This window comes from Microtus pennsylvanicus, chromosome 1 (genome assembly GCF_037038515.1).
Source record: "Microtus pennsylvanicus isolate mMicPen1 chromosome 1, mMicPen1.hap1, whole genome shotgun sequence".
In the NCBI taxonomy this organism is placed as follows: Eukaryota; Metazoa; Chordata; class Mammalia; order Rodentia; family Cricetidae; genus Microtus; species Microtus pennsylvanicus.
Genome location: NC_134579.1, coordinates 56,608,954 through 56,630,633, shown reverse-complemented (window position 1 = coordinate 56,630,633; position 21,680 = coordinate 56,608,954). Strand labels below are relative to the sequence as shown.

The window sequence follows — 21,680 nt, the reverse complement described above, 5'->3', positions numbered from 1 at the left end:
GCACAGAGCACCCTCGCCTGACAGGGCTCACGTGTGGAGACGGGAAGCGGCTGGCGAGAAATCTGATGGCTCTTCTTCCCCTCTCTGTCTCTCCCAATCCCCACCCTTTTCCTCACTTCTTCCTCTTTCATGTTTCAAGCCTCCACCTCCCTGTTCCTTTTACATAATTTTCTTTTTAGAAACAAAAACAAGTTTACTTATTGGAAGAATCAGAAAATAATAAAATGACCTTCATTAACAATGAACAAATTTTAGGATATTAATATGAAACATTCACATGAAAACTCCATGTGTTCAAGGTCAAGCAGCTGCTTCTAGATCTTGCTTCTTAGATGCATGCCCCACACTGCAGACCCTGCTCTCCCCTGGATCATAGCATAGGCCTACCCCAAGAGTTGCAGGGGGTAAGGGACAGGCCCTGGGGAAAAGCACTGCAGCTAAAGGGAAATTTCTGGCTAAGACTTTTATTTCACTATCAAAGGGAAGAACAATTCTGACCCCTCAGAATTTCAACAGACTGATCTATGGGAATTCTTGACCTGGGATCTCAGGGGGCCCTTGGGAGAGATGTAGCACACCCAGTCCCATTCTCATTTTGCTTTTGTAGAAATGAAAAAGAGATTTAAAGACATTAAAAAGCTGACCTGTTCTTCAAAAGGCTCACCCAAGCTCTCCCAGCAAGGTGTGCAGGACACAGATGCCTGGACAGCCATGTAGTTTGTCAAGGCCAGGTCAGTCAGAAGGCCAGTAGGAAGGCCCCCAAGTGCTTGAGGGTTCAGGTTGGAGGCTGGGAAGTGAGGCCTGGCTGTCCTCCTCACCCTGGACCTCAGTCTCTGGGAGGTGAGCCTGCTTCCTTCAAGCATTCCAGTGCTGACACTGGGCAAGGCTCTCAAACCCGCCACTCACAGGGCCACACACATAGATAGAGGGCAGCAGGGAGCAGGAGGCGCTGATGCTGATGCTGTCTCCATGGCTCATTTCCTGCTTCTTCCATCCATGAAAAGATAACCATGCAGTGTTCCTGGCTTCAGATGACAGCATAATCTTCAGCTTGACTCCTGCGGGGACCACAGTGAGCCAGAATGACAGTGCGTAGGGCAGATGGGTGGAATCATGATGGCCAGCACACTGGGGTGGACCATGGAAACCCCAGCTGCAGCTGTGTATACAGTGCTACCTGTCAGGACGGACACGATCACACCAGCACCCTGCACAGTGGTGACAAGGTATCCATCCAGGTAGATGTTTATGTTTGACAGATATGAGGAGGGGCCCCTGTAGATCACCACTTCATTCAAAACCTGGTACTGAATGACCAGCTTTCTGTCCTCTATGGCCAGGCCATTTTCGCCGAGGCCATAATAGATGGCTATCTTCTTGTCTCTGAGCATTTTCACCACCTTGACCTTCAGCCGGCTCCTCGGGATAACAGCAGCCGTCACCTCTATCACCTGATTCACTTGGGATTGGAAGTTCTCAAAGATGAATGAGGTCAGGAAGCCCAGAGAGCCGAGGTGGAAACCCTCCTGGAAAAGGGAGGAGGCGTAGAGCATGGTGCTGTATCCAGATGTCTATCTGGTTGGAAATGTCATCACAATCTTCATGGAAAGTGCAGAACTTCTTCCTCACTGGTCCATAGTTTTCCCCACTCACTATAGCAAGGTCTTCCAACACTGTCTTTTCCACATACGCCATCAAGTTGCTCTCCTCCATGAGGTATATTCAGAGCTCTTTGAAGGACTGCAGTAGGCTGGTGTCTCAGATCTGTTTGATGATAAGCACACTGTTAGGAGAATTGTTCCATGTCAACCTCTGGTTTTCAGGGTCCTGGATGTTCATGATGGTCTGGGGGTTCTGTAGCATGCAGGCCTTTGGTTCAAACGTGGTCACCCGGCACAGCCAGTGGAGAGAGCAGGTCCTCCTGAGCTCCTTTCTGCTGCACAGGGCAAGTGAGGCTGAGAGGCTCTGAGACTTGGCCCGGTGCCTGATGGAATGTTTGTATACAGTTCTAGATCTCATCCCCATGACACGCTGTGCAGTGGTATGAAGCTGAATGAGGGCTCTCCTCCTAAATCAATTCTTCTTTTCCTGTTCAGTTTCCACTGTTGATATGAGGAAAACGCATCGGCTGCCACGTGCCCACATGGGTGTCCACATGCTGGGCCAAGTCAGCAGTCCCTGCTGCCCTACTGCTACCTGGCTGTTAGTGACCCAGCTGCCAGCCACCCCATGGTTGCTTAGTACAGAGTCTCTTCTACGTAATGTTCTGTTTGATTACCATTAATTTATTTTATTGATTTACCTTTATGGTGTTAGACCTTGCTTATAGTAAAATCCAAAAGACAGATAACAAGCGAACAAATGAAGGAATACGTATCGCATGCCATTGTAAATACTAGGTTTGCATTGTCCTAGGGACACAAAGACGGCTGGGGGGGGGGAGATTTTAAGTCTAGGAGACAATGCTATACTAGAGTTTTGTCTTCAAAGAAGAGAGCCTGTCCAAATGAGGTAGGAAGGGCTCTTTCGGCAGGTGTTTAGATATTGCCTGTCAGTGGATCAGCCAGGGTGCTTCCTGATAGTCCTAAGAGACAGAGCTGGAGAGAAAGGCAGGGGCCAGATCTGAAGCACTGTGTGCTGGGTTAGAATCTGATTGTCAGTTACAGGGATTTTTTGTAAGGCTTTAAATAAGGGAAATACACAATTGTGTGCTGTATAGGTAGCATTCCATATCATTGTTATATTATATATATATCACCGTATTTGCATGACTAACTTCAATGTCTGGGAAAAAAAGTTAGTACCAAGAAAGGACTTGGCATTCTTCTTCTAACACAGCTAACTCATGGTCTCAAAAGTTCTGATTAGCCATGAATTGATCCTCAAGAAAAGGTGTTACACACACACACACACACACACACACACACACACACACACACACACACACAGTGAGAGAGAGAGAGAGAGAGAGAGAGAGAGAGAGAGAGAGAGAGAGAAGTCCTACTTTCTCTCAGGCTCCTCTTTCTACATCCACTTCTTAAGCAAGGTTCAGAGCAGCTGTATCAGAGTAGTTCTGGGCAGTTTTGTCTGCAGTTACGTCTGAAGGCTGCGGGAAATTCAGTGAATTTCTCTGCAAGGGAGAAACCCATGGAGGAAGGTGGGTGGGAGAAACAGTAGGTGGCACCGGAAGTTGCAAGGATCAGACAATAATAAGTGTAGGCTGCTTAAATGTGGATAGACTTTGCACACCCCCCATGAACATACTTTAGTACAATTGCATCCTTGATCATATTTGTATGTGTGTATGTATCTATTGGTGTGTGTGTGTGAGTGTATGTGTGTCCACACGCTTGTGGAAACCAGAGGGCAACCTCCGATGACATTCCTCATGAGTTCATTTACTTTGTTTCTGTGATAAGCCGCTTACTGGTGTGGAGCTCTCTGATTGGGTTGGGCTGGTTGGTATCCACCTATCTCTGTTTACCAAGGGCTGGGGTTGCAAGTTCCTGCTGCTTTGCACAACTTCTTACATGGATTTTGGGGATCCATCTCAGGTCTGTGTGGCAAGTACTTTATTGGTCGGAGTGTGTGTTATATTGGCAACCATGATTTTTTCCACTTTTTGTTTAAAAAATTACAAGTGGAAGTTCTACTGTGTTGTATGTATTAGCAATTTCATACTGAAATGAGAACCTTACTCTTTTATGTGTATAGTATGGAATCCAGAAGCTCTTACCATTTGATATTCTCCAGTGTATAACTAGACAATGGATCCGTGGCAATGTGGTCAAGCAAAGTATAGATAAATGATAGTGTATCCAGTGGTTCTAGTAGCAAATGATTGAAGGGAATTGTTGTAGGGAGCTGCGGGTTGCATTCTGCCACCAAGCTCCCGCCACCGGCTAGCTTTACCCGAAATAACAACACACAAATTGCATTCTTTTAAACACTGCTTGGCCCATTAGCTCTAGCCCTTACTGGCTAATTCTGATATCCCGATCAACCCATCTCTAATAAACTGTGTAGCACCGGTCTTACCGGGAAAGATTCAGCATGTCTGACCTGGTGGCTTGCTTCATCGTGTGCATCTGCCTCAGAGAGCAGAGCTATCGCATCTGCCCGGGAGAGGGGAGCATGGAGTCTCTGAGCTCACTTCCTCTTCCTCCCAGCATTCTGTTCTGTTTACTCCTCCCACCTATGTTTTAACCTATGAGGGCCAGCCAAGCAGTTTCTTTATTTTTTAACCAATGACCATCCATGAGGGGATGATAATCATTACTTGTAAACTTGCCTCATTTCCAGTTTTGCCACTGTACTGATATCAAAGCAGTTCCAACTCAGTTTCCCCCAACTTTTTCTCTAGCTCAATGATACATTCTCCCTCTCGTCTTTCAAGTATTTCTGTGACAACTCATATAAATGAGTATATTAGAACCACAACATTCCAGAGAAGAATTCTGTTAAAAGATTAATCCTAAACAGGGCGGAGGTGGTGCACACCTTTAATCCCAGCACTCAGGAAGCAGAGCCAAGTAGATCTCTGTGAGTTTGAGGCCAGCCTGATCTACACAGAGAGTTCCAGGAGAAGGAGAGCTACACATAGACACTCTATATTGAAAAACAAAAACCAAAACTAAACAAAAAATAGTAATTCATGTATCTGGTACTCTGATTCAACTAGCGGATGGAATCAAGGCTCAGGGAATTAGGTCAAAGGTGCTATTTGAATGTTTCCTCCTTCAGATTGAAGCTTGATGACCCAGGTGACAGTTTTGAGACACGGACTAAGGCAAGTCTGATGGAGCAAGTAGTTACTAAACCCCCTGACTGCCCCTGCTGATTTACTTATAGATTGAGTATGACCAGTTCTACAGAGAATGAGGCTCAGTGTGCCTGTAGTTCTCACTTTTACACTTTCACAAATGTATATAAAACAATGTCAACTGAGAACTTTCATGGTAGCTGGTTTAAAGCAGCAGAGACTGCACAAAGTCAGAGTCAGGGCCCACATTCATGTTTTAGGCATAGAAATGACATGACCTTGTGTCAATCCCCGGGGAGGTCTTGGTGTCCTCAGATGTAAAAGCGGAGTGTGGACTAGAGGAGGGTGAAACTTCTCTATAGCTCTACCTTTCAATAATAGTGTGTTGCCTACAATCCAGACAAATCACAGTTCCATTAAAGGTTCGAAGATGAATCAGTTATCTGAGGTCCAGTGCCATAGGGAAGGTTTCATGGAGAAGATAAAATGTGGGCTGAGGGGTCACAGAGGCATGATGCATGGTTTTGTCAGGGCAAGGTGACTGGAGCGAATGTTTCTCGCCAAGGGCTAGAAGCACTAAGGTGACAGGCATGGTGTTACCAGAGTACTGAGATCACAGATAAGTAATTACAGCCAGTATATAGTGACATTAAGTTACTCATGGTAGTTATGTTGCATTGAGTCACGATACTCGTCAAATACTATTGTTTGTTGGGGAAATACAGGGTTACATTCTGGTAGCCTTAGGTCACAATATCTTCTTCAATAGATTAATACATAACCCTGCTTTAAAAGTGTGTTTAAAGGTACTTTATTTAATATTTATTATTGATTAGTTAACACTGAATTCACAGATAGTAAAATTACGTCTTATTCCTGGATATGACTTATCTAATATATACATGTTATCCTTAAGGAACATTATAGCCATACTGTAGTCAGAAACACCAACTGATATTTCAACAGTATGATTGATGACATTCTTACACAGTGAACTCACTAAGCAACAGGACAAAAGATGAACAGCAACATCCACCAGGGCACACTAATGGGGCTCTGTGAAGGACACTTGTTTACAGACTGAGAATTGAGCAAGAAGGGATCGCTGCCCTGCTTGACCCCAGTGAGGAATATGCATGTTAGATAACGTGAAGGTTTTGCTGTTCAGAGCATGGTAGCGAATGATTTTGAGAGTACATTGCTATCAAATGAACTCAAGTTTCCCGGTATACCAAATATGTGCTTTTGTGTTTCAGCAAAATAAGATGTCTTCCTCATATTGGGAGGTATCTGGAGGGAAACTGATTTCTTATTGTTATCTGGACTACTTTCTTCCACATTAGCTGTCTTGTTGGTAAATTATAAAAATTGAGTTGCTTAAAATTATATGTTTTAGGGTTTTATTGCTGTGAAGAGAGACCATGACCATGGCAACTCTTATAAAGAAAAACATTTATTTGGAGCTGGCATACAGTTTGGAGGTTTAGTCCATTATTGTCATGGTGGGAAGCATGGCGTCATGCAGGCAGATATGGTGCTAGAGAGGTAGTTGAGAGTCTTACATCTCGGTCTGTAGACAGCAGAGAGTCACTAGTTCTAGCTTGAGCTTTTGAAACCTGAAAGCCCACCCCCTAGTGACATACTGCCTCCAACAAGGCCACACCTCCTGATACTGCCACTGACTGTGGACCTGTGGGGTCATTTTCTTTCAAACCACCACAAAAACGAAGAGTGACGTCAACTCAGGCCAAGACACCAGATCCTCCTGCACATGAAATACACAAGTTTTTCTGGTTACAGAGTTCTTGTTAATTTATATTTCGCCAGTTTTGAAAATGTAGTAATAAAAGTTGCATTTGTTGACACGCTGTGCTCACATCACCCATTTATATTAGCCCAGGTTCAGCAACATAGTGCTTGAACGTTACCTTTCTTTTATTACCTGCAAGATCACTTGAATCAATTATGTTGTGTATTGCTTACTAATGGATACATTTTGAGATATGCATCATTAGGCAATGTTATGACTGTGCAAACATCACACAATGTAATTATGAAAACCTATTTGTACAATCTACTACTGGTGTAGGCTATATTAATGCATACATTAGCCTTTCGCTCTTAGGGCTATGCTAAAGAAAACAAGACGAGAGTAAATCTAAACACGAGAGAAAATGATGTAACCAAGAAACATAAACATTGGATTTATGAAACTGTGGCTGGCATAACACAGCAATGTTTCAACTACAAATTTTAATAAGGAAAGTGTGCTCTGAAATAGCATTAAAATATATTATGGTAAATACATAAAGCAATTTGTCATTTATTTTTATCAAATGTATTGCGTTTTGTACATAGTTGCATTGCTGTTTCTTTGCATGACTGGCAGCGTGGAAGGCTTATTTAGATGAGCATTTGGACAGTTATGAGACTAGTACATTGGGCTGTGATATTTGACTCCTATACTGTAAGTAAGTGTAGAAAAATCCCAGTTCCATTAAGTTTTTTAGTACAGCCATCATATATATATATATATATATATATATATATATATATATAGTTCATTTTGACTGAGATGTTACTATTTGGTTGGTGGCTAAAATTTCTCCTACTTTCAGATCTTTTAAATAATGGTTTCCATGTGCTTAGAGAAAGAATTATGTCATGTCTGAGTACATTAATTACTGACATCCTACTTACCATGCTTGGGATGGACCAGACAAATTCAAGTCTGGCACTACTTGGGGCAGCTTTATAGTCCATAGACTGTCTCTAATTGGGCTGGGTCACCAGTTGGATGTGTTAATTTGGTAGGCACTGTGGCAGGCCCCAGGAAGAAGAAGATGGATAAAAGTGCTTCCATCTGTGAAGTGTTTGTGACTGCCAAAGGCATAAGGGACTCTTCAGATATTAAAATACGGGTAGCGTTTTACCTGCAGTACCTAGTTCTCATTGCTAAGGTAAACGGTAAAGTAAGAAAAGGCAACCTGCTTGTCCAAGCCTCTGGTTTCCCATGCTTTAGACAACTTCTTGAACTTACTGTGAAACAAAAGCTTTCAAAGTTAATCCCTTATAAGGAGACAGAGACAGAAACCAAGTTCTGGGGAAAATGTGACTCAAGACAGGAACGCTTCTTGTGAAGATTTCCCCCTGGCTTCTTTCTCCCCATATGCTCCCTCCAAAGTACCTACCTGATGGGAATACTCTTTGATTCTCTTGTTGATACCATGAGCACTTTCTTGTTTGGTAATAAATAACAAACTCAGTACCTTGACAGAGTACCATTAATGCAAATTCATATGCAGAAGCACAAACAATAGCTAAAGATTGCAGGCCAACTTCTCCTGAGAGCCTAACTCAGGAAAGGGCTTGATGAGGGAGTGGCCTCTGCTCTTTTGGACTTGTGGAGGCATGCTCAGATTTATCTTGTCCTGGTACCTGGAGCCCAAAGTCTCATACTCTGCCGTGGCTTTTCCTAACAGATAGGATAGTTTTTGTTTTAATTTAAATCTGTCCCAGGTAAAGGCTTCTTCTAGGAAGGCTGTTTTACCAATGTGTTTGAGGTAGTATCTCTTTACAGGAAAGTTTAAAACAAAGAAATCATGTTCCAATGGAAAGCTCTGCAAATGAAATAGCGTGGGTGCTCTTGATTGATGAAGATAACAGGATATTTAATGAATGCCTCTTCACCCCATTGCCGAGAGCTATATGAAATCATTTGATCGAATCTGCTGATACAATGTATGCAGCAGGAAGGGGATGGTAATCACACAGTGGTGAGGTTTGTGGAAGAAAGGGCCTTGCTACTCTATTAATAAAATTTTCTGTCTCTAAAGTCCCATCTTTCTAGTCCCACAAGCAGAACACTCAAGATAAGGCATTGGTCTCTTAAGGATTATGTAAGATTGAAATTCCTTACTTTATAAAATTATGACAATAATCTCTTACAGAATTGTTGCATATATAAAGTAAAGTAATACACAGTATGCATATAAAGCACATTGTGTATATATATATTCAATATTGCTATTAATATTCCTATTTGTACCATACACTTGTACACTTTCTACCAAGGTCTGGAAAAATTGCTGGTCAAAGTTCACTTCCTCTGAGGAGATTGCTCTTTGGTTTCATTGAGCACTGTTTGGTTTTGTTTAGTATCCATGGAGATGACCAGAGGCTTGGTTCTCAGCTCGTGGTCCTTTAAGAGATAGGGCTATTGAGAGGTCTTTAGACTAATAAGGTTGAGATTCCAGCCCCTTCTTCCTCTTCTCTTTCACTTCCTGACCACATAGTGAGGAGTTTTGTGCTATCATATGCTCATTCCATGACACACTGTTTTATTACACAGACCCCAAAGCAATGGAGTTAGTCAACTGTGGACTGAGCCCTCCACACCTGTGAGACACAGTAAGACTTTTTCCTTATAAGTTCATTTATTTCAGACCTTTGTGGTCGTGACAGAGTGCTAATACATGCATGATACATAGCTAACACACAGACACATACATGCACACACACATGCACCCACACACTAAACATTGATTCAAGTCATTTGCTCAGCTGACATAGGGGTGCTGCCGTGTCTAATTGAGCAATGTGGTATCCTCTATTTTTTTTTTTACTGTTGACTAGATGACATAAACCAGAGTGGAATAACTTGAAGTCTAACTAATCATATTCCATGCTGAGACATATATTCAATCAGCAATATTCTATCTATTGTACAGCAACCAGAATATTTATTATTATTATTATTGTTATTATTATCATTTAGAGTTTAGTAACAGTCCAAGCAGACCGAAGTGTGATGACTTGAGTTATTTTGTGGTCAGAAAAGGGATCCTTGGGCACAAAATCATTGGTGAAAGGATGGTTGTGTGGGAGGAATAGTTTTATGAAGACCCAGCACCTGAGTACCTGAAGAACCAGGCTGGCAAGATGGGGGCAAAGGAGAGGAGTGTGGGAGGGTACTTAGCCAAGGGCAGTTGAATAATTGGTATGTCACTAAGATTCCCCAGTAAGTTGCTTGGGGGTCTCTGGCTCAGGGGTCAGCTACCAATGCCAGAGGTGAGATGTCAGAGCTAGTTTGTAAGAGTAAACATTCCAAATATTTTAGGTTTTGGCCAGCTCAGTCTCTTCTAATCCAGCTTTTATATATCCCCTCCTACCCCAAATTCAGTGAATTGTCTGTTTTCTTAGTTTCAGCTTTATTTCTGAAAAGTGAAGTTAAAGCAGAAAGAAAATCGAAAACATCGTGATGGAGAAAAAACAAGCAACTTTACTTCTCTTGTAGGGAAGGTTGATTGGAGCCTCAGGTCCCTCCTTCCTGCCTTCTTTGTGTTTATTACACGCATGAATCAGAACTTTTGAAATGCAGGCCTAGAAATGCTTACTGCCTTGGTACTTTTTCTTTGCTGAAGAAGTGATCATCTTCTCTAACTGCTAGTGGAAATGGTATAATTGATAAAAATTCCTTTTCTTCATATAGAGTTGGATATAGAAAGTTCTGTTAGAACATGTTTTACACTTAGCAGAAACATTACAAGTGATTGTGTGTAGTTATGTAATCAGAAGAAATTGAGAGGCTAAGGGAAGGATTGATTACAAGATTCTTTCGACTTTAGACAAGGCAGACTTCTCACTGCACACCGCTGGAATGCAGCAAGCTTTGAACTTTCAGTTGGAATTAGAGAGAGAAGTTAGGAAAACAAAGTAGATGTGAATGTGTTTGTACCTCAGACTGGCAAAGTGGGTCAGGCCACTTATTTTCCCAAGGGGATTATGAAAGTTCATCTCAGAGAACCTGAGTGATGACTTGGACTAAAACCAAGGAATTGCAACAGAACCTTCATGCCAGGTTCCCAGGGTGCATTCCTGTGACAAATAGGTTTAGTTGGAGAGGAGTACAGATACATGGTGTTTTTCAACTGCTGGAGAAAGATCTATTTAACTCTTATCTAAGACCTAACAGCCTGTAGGTGTGCTTTGTGGCACCCGAGCACCAGGAAGGTGAAAAAGGAAACTTTTCTGAACTGACCATTGCAAGGCTTCTCTCCACTCCTTCCTCGACTAGCAGAAGCTCTGACTCTGTTGAGTCCCAGTTTTGAGCATGTGCCTAGCTCCTAAGGAACACTTACATATTTTAAGTTATAAATTGGATCAAATTTAAACTTGGGGTAACATTGAAGTCATTTCATTGTAGAGTTAGAATTTAGATACTCACTGGATTTTAAACTGAATACATCAAGATGAAACTTAATAGCTAAAAATGGAGAAGCCTTGCCCTTGGGTCCAAAGATTTATTATACTGTGTCTCCATATTAGGAGCTAGAACCTGGCAGTATCTTATATTAAAAATGTAGTTGGTCATAACACAGCACAAATCAGCAGTAGGTTGTGACTGGAATAAAAATTCCGTATAATAGCAGGCTGCATTGCTAAATATATACCTAGCCTAGAGCATGAAATCTTATTACACTTGTCTTATTTATGCTGATCAAGTGGTACATAAACTTCTGTTCTGAGTAATTAAACTAAAGCAGATGTAACCAACTGAGTTGGCTAAATGAAGGACAACAAGGAAACCAAAAAGTCAAGGATAATTGCAACGTTGAATACATTTGTTTAGGTGACTCCAATGAAGATTTAATAAAATTTAACCTTAAGATATCTGTATACCTATTCTTTGGAAGTAACATTTGTTTATTTTCTGGTATGAGGAGTCAAACCTAGGGCAGATGGGTCAATCTCTTAGGAGGGAAAGATTTTAACTCACTGGAAAGGATTTCTAAATCTGTCTGAATTGTGCTGACGGGAACTGGGGTTTCTGGGTGTGGGTGTGCTTACCAGCCAGCTACACAAGGGACGTGCAAAAGTTCCAGTGCCCAGTTGAAATGAGGATCTGTAGTGTGTGTAGAGTTAAGATACTAAGGCAGGCAGAGCTGCCCTGAAGGCTAGGGTACATCACTGATCCCAGAGCCAGCCTTGACATTGGGATTCTTACCCTAGGCACCACACTACTGGGATATACTTTAAGAGTATTTTTGTTTACATAGTCTACTCTGTTATACTTTAATATTATAACTCAGAGCATTCGGAACTACTAAGTGGGAACGGCTATTTACTGAGCCCTATATCGGCTCTGTAAACTGAAGTATTTTCTAGAAGCCAAGGTGGAAGAAAATGGAAGAACACACAGTCTTCACCTTCTGCCCTCAGAAACCACATAGATACAGTGTGTACAGGACCTTCACCCTGAAGATCAATATTTTATCTAGGGGCTCTGTTCTCAGGGTTTGATGTGTGATTTGTCTATTATTGATTTTTTTTTTTAAAGGGACTGGCGTTTTCTTGGAGGCGAGAGTAAAACCTCATCATCCTTTAACACAGTGTCCAAGTACAAGGGTTGGTATTCAGTAGAAGCACATCAGCCTGGGCATATCACAGTCCTGCAAATGTACTGAGAATCAGAATACAGCCTGTGGAAGTCCAGTGGAGGAACTGTGCCTTAGAAACACAAGGAATCGTTACACAGGCTTCACTGCGCCTAGAGGAGGAGAATAGGAATGAAGTAGGAGATGGAGAACTGAAATGACCACACTGGCTTCAGGGTTGATGGACCATTAGGGGACTATCAGGCACAGAGCCTTGGATAATCCGTGACAAGAGTGTGAGCTGGGGCAGAGAAGCATTGCGGGTCTTTCCTAGAGGGTCTTACTTGCCTTAGAAATCATGTAGCTGAATATACCATTCAGTAACAAATAGTACACACAACACTAGGTTGTGGAAATGTTAGAACATCCAGGGTTGAGGTATCTAGAAAAAGGAGACAGGGTTAGCTAATCTCAGTAGGAGCAGTCTCTGTAGGGGGCTGCTACATTAAACTTTTTCTGCACACACTGTCAACATCTATACTCAGACCCCGAAGGAAGGCTCTGTCATCCCTCTGAGCCTCATCTGGAAAAGTTTTGCCACCCTCATGGAGCTGAAGGACTGGGGGGTGGGGGGTTCTTGATGTGGCCAGACCCATGTCAACAGCACACATCCACTCAGGACTTTCTCCCCTCCCCATACTCCACTTCTTAATGGTCACATTGTCTCTTGCCATTGCCTCACTGTGGCAGACCCACCAACACACAAATTCTGAGAGGGAAACCATACCTAACCCATAGTTCATAGCACATGTGATGTGGGAGTTGATGTATACTTTGAATATGTTTTATTGCCATTGGTTAATAAAGATACTGCTTTTGACCAATGGCTCAACTGAGTAAAGCCAGGCTGAAAGAGATATACAGAGAGAGTAGGCAGAGTCAGAGATGCCTTGTAACTGCTGGAGACAGATGCCTCTGCTGGAGCCTGCCAGAACCTTCCCGGTAAGCCATAGCCACAGGTGATACACATATTGACGGAGATTGGTTAGTTTGGGATATAAGAGCTAGCTAGAAATATACTTATGCTATTTTCCAAACAATATTGCAAATAATTTAGTTTCTGAGTGATTATTTCATGCCTAGGAATGAACAAGCTCTCTCCCCCAACACACATGAGTTCAATAAATGTTTTCTGTGTGGTTATTGGTGTGTCTGAAGTGAAAAGAGCATGCTGTGAGAGTTTCTGTGATGTCAGAAGGCAGACAACTTTAGGTTGGAGAAGAGAGACAGAAAGTTCTGTTTGTAGCATGGAGATTTTCATGAATTAACAGAAGTCTATACTGAATTACAGCTAAAAATCTAGATTCGGGAGGCAGGATGGTTTCTGAGTCTGTTTATTAAAATGCAGAGGTAGTAGAGAATGCTCAGGAAGAGAGTTTATAATGAAGAATGGGTGGAACAAGGTGGCAGTGGAATAAAAACCTCCAGAAAAAACAAGCTGGCTGGTTGGGCACATACCAACCACCCTTCATGCGGGTGTAGGAAAAGATAAGGGTCTCCATCACCCTTGATTCTAGCATAATATGAAGAAACACACTGAAGAAGAGCTAGGAAGGGGAGAATTTTCCTTATCATCTTTCCTCCAACTCAAAGAAACAGCACAGAGAAAGATGCCTCACAACTTGACAATGGGGAAGAGTTAAAACCAGGCTTTAGACTCGTGGTCTGGTAACAGGTTTACTAGGAGGAAATCTCAATGCAGGCAGAGCCCATGGCGTCTGTCACTAGGTAAGAGGTTAGAGATCAAGCTTGTGCTAGCATGGCAATTAAAAATCTTTTTCCATAACTCCTTCTTCAGGCCCAGGACAGGGGAGGAAATACCAAACTTGGCCTTAGAACTCTGCTGAGCCAATGAAAACCAACACCAAGAAAATTCTATTAGTTTCAGCACACAGGTGGCCTCTGCCCACCCATCTCCACCTTACCCCCGTGCCAACTACCATGGCCACAGTTTAACAAATGTGTTGTAGTCGCCATCACTCATAACAGGTCTTGGGGCCACTGGTTCAATTTGAGCAGTTGGTAGCTTATAGTACCAAAGTGTCTTAGTCTTGTATTGGATTCAGTGAGTTGTGAGTACCATAAGCAACAAAACAGTGTATTATTAGTCACCTGACTGTCTGTCCTATTGTGCTCCCAGCCAAAGGCAGTATGACATTGTCCCCTGGGAGAAGAAGGAAATAGTTGCCAAGTTGTTGCTTTGGAGTTCAGGGCTAGACATTCTACAGTAAAGCAGAGACTCTTAGCCCCGAACCACAGGCTGTTGGGCTATGAATGAAACATCCAGACCCACTCAAGATATGCAGGCAGTATCTTATTAAGCTGCATTACTATTTTCCAGCATTTTCTCAGACCATTCTGAATAACAGCACAACAGCTGTAGAATTGAGGGCAAAAATAGAATGTGTAACTTCAGAGGTGAAATCGTTGACTCTGCACCAATTATGGACTGGCAGCAAACCTGAACCTAGAGTGTCATCTAGTGCTCAAACAGCAACAGTGACCCAAGGTCAGATAGAACAGAAAGCTTGGTAAGAACTTCTAGAAGGATGGGTACACACAAAGCCAGATTATGAAGACTGGAACATTTAAGTAAGGATTCCTTTTACTCAAAGTCCTTGGTACTTGTCAACAACTATCTAAAACTTCCAGGACACTTGGCCTCACCTAAGATAAGACACCAGAGAGACTGATCACATAGCAACTAATATATGCAAAGTCTCAGACAGAAAAGTCAAAATAGGTGTTTTTAGGAATCTCAGTGAGGTTCAAGACAACACCGAGAAAATAATTCAGTATTTTATCAGTAAAACAGGGTGAACAAACTAACAATATCTAAAACAGAAACACTTGAGCTAAGGACAATTTTTAGCAAAATGAAAAATGGGATGGAAGGCATCAAAAGCAGAAGAGACCCAACAGTGGCAATCGGTTGGAAAATACACAGAGGAGAAAAAAAAAGAGAAAAGAATGAAGATGAAAGAAGAAAGCTTATATGAGCTTTGGAGTAATTCCAAACCAACTCTTCAGGTGATGCTGATACTAAAGAGGTAGAAAAACTGTTTACAAAGGTCACATTGGAGAATGATAGGTAAGATCAAAGATCAAGGTCACAAGTCAGATTCTACTCAGTGGAGACAAACCAAAGCTACCTCAAAACTAAGATCTGGAAGATTAAAGACTAAGAAAAGATCCTCAGCTGAGCAGAAGAAATGCTCTACCTTTGTTTGCAGCACCACATTTTTCAGGGACCCTTGGAGGACTGGGAGAGTACGAGCATGTGTTTACAGTATGGAAGGGAACAGATCAAAACAATTAAAACAAAAATCTCTGCCAGTCAGGAATATAACACTTGGAAATGCTTTCTTTTACAAATGAAGGCAAGATAAAATTGCTGAAAAATAGCTGGGACAATGTATGACTTCCAGACTTGTCTCATAACAAATGATAAATGAGGTTCTTTAATGTGAAAGAAAAACCTGCTAGTGAGTAATAAAACCTCGAAAGGTATGAAACCCACTGGGAAGAGTAACTGTGCGGAAAGAGTTTAAATATATTAATACTTTCCATGTCACAATGTGGAAATCAGAACTTCAGTAATAGAAACTGAAACACTCAAAAAGCAACAATGAATCTGTGTATTAACATGTAGGTGACACACAACATGTAAAGTTAGACACAGAAATTCCAATTGCTCAGGGGAATGAATGGCATGTGGAGAGCCCTTTATCTTATATTTTTCTATATTTCCTTTTTTGTTTCTATTCCTAGCTTCACACCGTTATTAGTTTCTTATAACGGAGATTTTAAAAATCAGCTTTGCTATAACTGTAATTGATAACACAATGGCCGCTACCGAGGGATTAGTACACATTTTGGTGATGCCTGTCACTCAGTGAGCTGACCCTGGGTGGAGAGGGAAGACGAAAATGAAACATGGCAGCACCTGACAGAGTCAGTTTACTCCAGGGACATATTCATCATACCCCTGTCGTAGAATGAGCTGCCTTTTACCTCTATTTGCTGAAGAAAAAAAATGAGTTTGAATTAAAAAAATCTCTGCCTCCGAAAGTCTCTCCCTGACCAGCTTGCTTTGCTGCTTGCTTTGGTGCTCTTTCGAGCAAATTTGAAGTCATTTTGAACCATTTGGAGCAGCTGCCATTTGGTGACTGGCTTTGTCTTTCTGTGTGTTTCTGTTGAAGAGTATCAGTTAATATTGTAAAATAGAGAAACAGAAACCCATGGTGGTAGAGTAGAGAGCTCTCTAATGCATTTGACACCTGACCATAACTCAAAGTCAAGGACATCAACAATAGGAAAACAGAGGTTTGCAGTTCCTGCAAGACAGAGGCTTCAGGGAGACATGGTTTGGTCTCCTAGATCTTGAGTTTGCATTTTCCTTGCTGTGCCCTGTGTATAAGGGGCCTGTCAGCTCTAGGAGGAAATGAGGCTTGACTTTCTATAATAATAAGCATGTTAGGTCCATAATCTAAAAAGATTGGCATTTGTAGGACAGGCCTTGCCAATTTGGAAGCTCTCCTGAGAAAATCTGGAGTTTTGTTGAACTATTTGGGACATCTACCAAGTAACAGTAAGAGGCTGGGGCTCTCTTGAGCCATTGGGACTCTGCAGAATCATTTGCAATAGAGAAATCAGGGTGTCATTGTTGTTCTTTTGCCGAACTACAGTTCCCAGCGTTCTCCTGGATACGGACATTTCCCAGAAGCCTTTGTATTCCTCGTTAAAAAGCGAGGGTCCTACGACCCCGCTCTCTCTCTCTCTCTCTCTCTCTCTCTCTCTCTCTCTCTCTCTCTTCTCTTCTTCTCCTCTTTTTCCCCGCCTTTCCTACTGTGTTGGCACACCCTTACCTGCCTGTTACCCCTCCCCCATTAAAGTGCACCCACGTGGGACCGCCACGTGTCTGTGTCTTTTTCTCGCGTAACGTCTTTGCCCTCTAACCTGCAGCCAGCCAGAAAATTAAGAACAACAGTCATGATTTAGATAAGCATAAAAATATTGTGTTTACTAATTTATACTGCTAGGGAGAACTATAGCTAACTAGTATTTTATAAGCTTGTGGTGATTTTTCAAATAGTAATGGGGCAGAACTCAATCTCTGGCCCTGGAGCTAAGAAGAGAAAACTCCCTGTTCTAGAATTAATATTGTTATGATTGTTTGTCACTTTAAGAGACAAGCCACTTCCACTTCCTGCAGCCCCTCCCCTCCTCTCACCATCTTGACTTTCTCTGTTCCCTTTTCTGCCCCCTCCCTCTTTCTCTCTCTGTCCTCTTTTTTCTCTTCCCTTTCTCTCTCTTTCCTCCCCTTCTCCCTTTTTTCCTTCCCCCTCCATAATTTAATAAATATCCAAATCTATTCTGTGCAATATGTCTGTCCATGTGCCTCCCACCCACTCGCCTGCCCACACTCTGGGAACTTGCACCTTTATTGGGAACTTGCATGTTCAGGGGACTCACTGTCTGCAGGACCAGCCTCCCCTTCTCCGCCACATGGCTGGGCCCTGCCTGGGGCTGGCAGCTCTTGGGACCTGCTGCCAGGCCCCTGCTGCTCAAGACCCACAGGCAATTTCATAACAAATATGCCCTCCCAGTGAGTACTCATTTCATTCACTTAGAGATTAGTAAAGGAAAAAGCTCTTTTATATAGCATGTGTCCAGCTCTGGCTATTGCTCACAGAGGAGCCTGCTGGGAATAGAAGGTTTTAGTAACTTATTTACACTTTGGACTTATTCATTTCACATATGCTGTCATCCTTAAATCTCTTTTAGCTCCTGGCCTCAGGTCATACTTTGAACAATTTAAGAGGAGACAAGAGACTGTGAGTCTGGTTACTTGAGCAGATAGGACAGCAAAAATATTACCAGAATTATTTAAGTACACTTTTCGAATAGTTGCCCATGTTCATCTTGCCCACCTTGTACAGGGAACATAGTGGCAGACAGAACTTTCTTTGTGACCCTGTGCTGCCCTTTGAGCTGTCCCTTAGAGGCACGCTCTTTGGTGTGCTGTGGGACAGGCCTAATTGCTGGTTGAAAGACGGGGCTGTCTCCTTTTGCTAATAGGAGGCTAATCATTGTGAACAAGCATTAGTACACTAGAACCCTAAATTTCTGCTTATCTCTAACTGGCCTGGTTAGCAGACAACTAACTTATCTGTGGGGTATTTTGGAGGCAGTTTTCCTTTAGCTGAATCCTGTTTTGTGTAACTTAATCACTGTCAGTAAATCTGTTCGTAAAACCTTTAGAGCATCAGTTTTATGACTAGAGCTTCCTCGGTCAGGACCACTTAGTTTTACATTCTCTTGTAGACTCCTTGTGCATTGTTGATCATGGTTGACTTATCTTTAAAAGAGTGAATGTGTGAACGAATGTGTTTGGGTGATTTGGGACTCTATAAGAGCAACCTTTTGAATGTAATTTTTAAATTTAAAATCCAAGAATTCAAAAAAAAATTAAGAAAAAGAAACTGGTTCTCTACTTCTGGCAAGGTTATCTAAAATTATTTGAAATGTTAATTTTAAGCTTATGCCTTAAACTTATTTGAGGCTGTTGCTGGGTGGTACATTTAATCCCAGCATTTGGGAGGCAGAAGAAGAAGGATCTCTGAGTTCCAGGTCAGCCTATTCTACACAGAAAGTTCCAGGACAGCCTACACAGAGAAACCCTGACATGAATACTGTTGTTCCTTTGCCGAACTACAGTTCCCAGCATTCTCCTGGACACGGACATTTCCCAGAAGCCTTTGCATTCCCCGTTAAAAGCGAAGGTCTTTACGAGTTCACCCCTTTCCCTTCCCCCTTTTGCTCTCCTAGTGTATTACACACCTGTCCCTGCCTGTTGCCCCTCCCCCATTAAAGTACACCCACGTGGGACCGCCGCGTGTCTGTGTCTTTTCCTCGCGTAACAGCCTTCGCCTTTTACCTTTGCAGCCAAGCCAGGAATTAATTAATTAACAACAATTGGTGCCGCCATTTGACTCATCTGAACCGACTGCCTGCACTCACTTCCAACTGTTTACCACGGCCATTCACCTCATCCTCATCCGTGAGTTAACCTAAGTTGGCTTCCCTTCCCCCGGGGCGCTCAGAGACTGTCCGGCCGGCTTTCTTTGGTGCGTCCTGGACTAGGTCGCCAACCTCCCTCCCCTTTCCCCCCGGATCTTTGCCCTTGGCTGAAACCTGCCTTAGTCTGCACTGGGAGTTCGGTGCTCCCGGCCTTTTTCTCCTTTTCTTCTAAACTTTCCTGTCTCTGGCCCGCTTCGGTGCGGAGCCTCTCGGGCCGTACGCAGGCCCTAAAGAGCTTAATTGTCTCCTCCCAGCCGGGGTTTCTTTCTCCCCCATACGGTTGTTGGGTTCGAGTCAATTAAGCCTTAGCACGCCCCAAGAACCCCGGGGACGCCCAGGTTCTTGGCCTTGCCGTGTTCGCGGTACCTTTTGGGTACCTTTTTGCAGGCGGGCTTCAGTTTTAAGTCATGGGCTCTGTAACCAACCCCCGCACCTGGAAGGCTGGTGCAATGCCATCCCTCCAGGGACCCTCTGCTCCCGCCGCCATGGATCCCGGACAAACCTCAAACTCCATACCCCCCCCCCACCGCTCCTGGAGGGGCCACTCACTCTCGCTCCGCCCAGTCGAGCGATAGCGATTGGCTCACACATTCCTCCTCCTCCCAAGGTTTACTCGCCTGCACCTTTCCCCCATGTCGCCTGCACCTTTCCCCCTTGTCGCCTCTGGGCGCGTTGCTCCCGGAGAAGCCCGGTCCCGCTCGGCTGCGGCCCTCCCCGTGCTCCCGCAATAGACCCTGCTCGCCTTCCCCTGTCGGGTCGCACCATCGCGAGCAGGGGGGGGGGACAGGGGCGGAGCGTCTGGGTACGCGTGTTCCCGGGATCGCAGGTGCAACGCGATCCTCTCCGCCGGCCGCTAACCGTCATTACAGGTACCCTCATTAAATACGAAGTCAAGTGGTAAGCAGATTCTCCTCTACAAAACTCTTTAACATAACAGGCCAGCCACTGACTGCAGCAGTGGCCCCTGAAATGTTAAGAAATGTATGGTTAGAATCTATTTCTTTTAAGACAGTTTCTTTAAGCTCCAGGAGGCCAGCCCAACCTACCCAAACAAATCAAGCACAAGCGGACCACTAATGATAAGTATCTCCCCCACACTTTTTAACCTCCTTTTTACTTTTTTAATCTTCTTCCTTTCACTAATGCAACTTTGCCTTCCAGCTTCTCAATGATGACCCAGCTACTCAGGAGAGCCAGACAGATTTCTTCAACCAGCTACCTCAGATGACAGCCGATCTCTTCAATCAGCTACATCAGACATCAGCGATCTCAAACACCACCAATCAGCGACTTCAAATGCCAATGGGACATTCCCTGGACCCCTCAACGCCCAAAGCCAGCAGGAAGCAGCTATGAGAGACCGGACTACGCCCCTATTCCCTACCCTTCAAGGTCCCCCAATTTTTTTCTTTTTTAATCAAACCAAAAGGGTGTAATGTTGTTCCTTTGCCGAACTACAGTTCCCAGCATTCTCCTGGATACGGACATTTCCCAGAAGCCTTTGCATTCCCCGTTAAAAGCGAAGGTCTTTACGAGTTCACCCCTTTCCCTTCCCCTTTTTGCTCTCCTAGTGTATTACACACCTGTCCCTGCCTGTTGCCCCTCCCCCCCATTAAAGTGCACCCACGTGGGACCGCCGCGTGTCTGTGTCTCTTCCTCGAGTAACAGCCTTCGCCTTTTACCTTTGCAGCCAAGCCAGGAATTAATTAATTAACAACAAATACCCAGAAAACAAAACAAAAGAAAACAACAATAAAACAAAATCAGATTTGAAGCTGCTGCTTTCAAATACTACTTATGGAAATTTAGGCAGAGAAAAATATCTGGTTACAGAATTTAGAAGAGATAACCTGAAGATAGGTAAACATTTTTATGAAGTGCTCAAAAATCTGAATTTCTTTTGCTAGACAAACTTAAAATGTAAAATTAAAAGATTAGTTTCATGGTTGACCTGTACAGAGATACGTCTTTTGTCTTGGTCTGTTTAGAATGTAGGCATCTTGACAACTGAGATGATCTTTGGCTCTGAAATAGTTGCTAAGAAATAATATACGTGTTGTAAATAACAACATTTCACTATTTATGCATGTTGCTAGGGCTCCATTTCACTGGTTGCTAATATAGAAATTTGAAAACAAGAAGCTTAAGGAAAAGGTGTGTTGGAGGCAGGCAGGCATATTTGGTGCCTGAAGGTCTTAAGACCTGCAGCTTCTACCAAGACAAATTCGAAGAGAGTGCTTGGTAGAGGTGATGTATTTAAGTTTGGGCTTTGGAAGCAAGAGCAGAAACTACACACAGGTCCTATTTTCAAAGTGAGGAAGTGGTTCTGAGAATTTTCATTGGGAGAAGAGATGAAAAACAAAACAAAACAAAAAAACACGCTTAGGTGAGTTCTTTGT

At 43.0% G+C, this 21,680-nt stretch overlaps 1 pseudogene; it reads right to left on the bottom strand.

The window, feature by feature from the left end:
* Positions 1-732: 732 nt before the first annotated feature.
* On the bottom strand, positions 733-2,056 carry LOC142837742 (NAD kinase pseudogene; annotated as a pseudogene).
* Between the last annotated feature and the right edge of the window lie 19,624 nt (positions 2,057-21,680).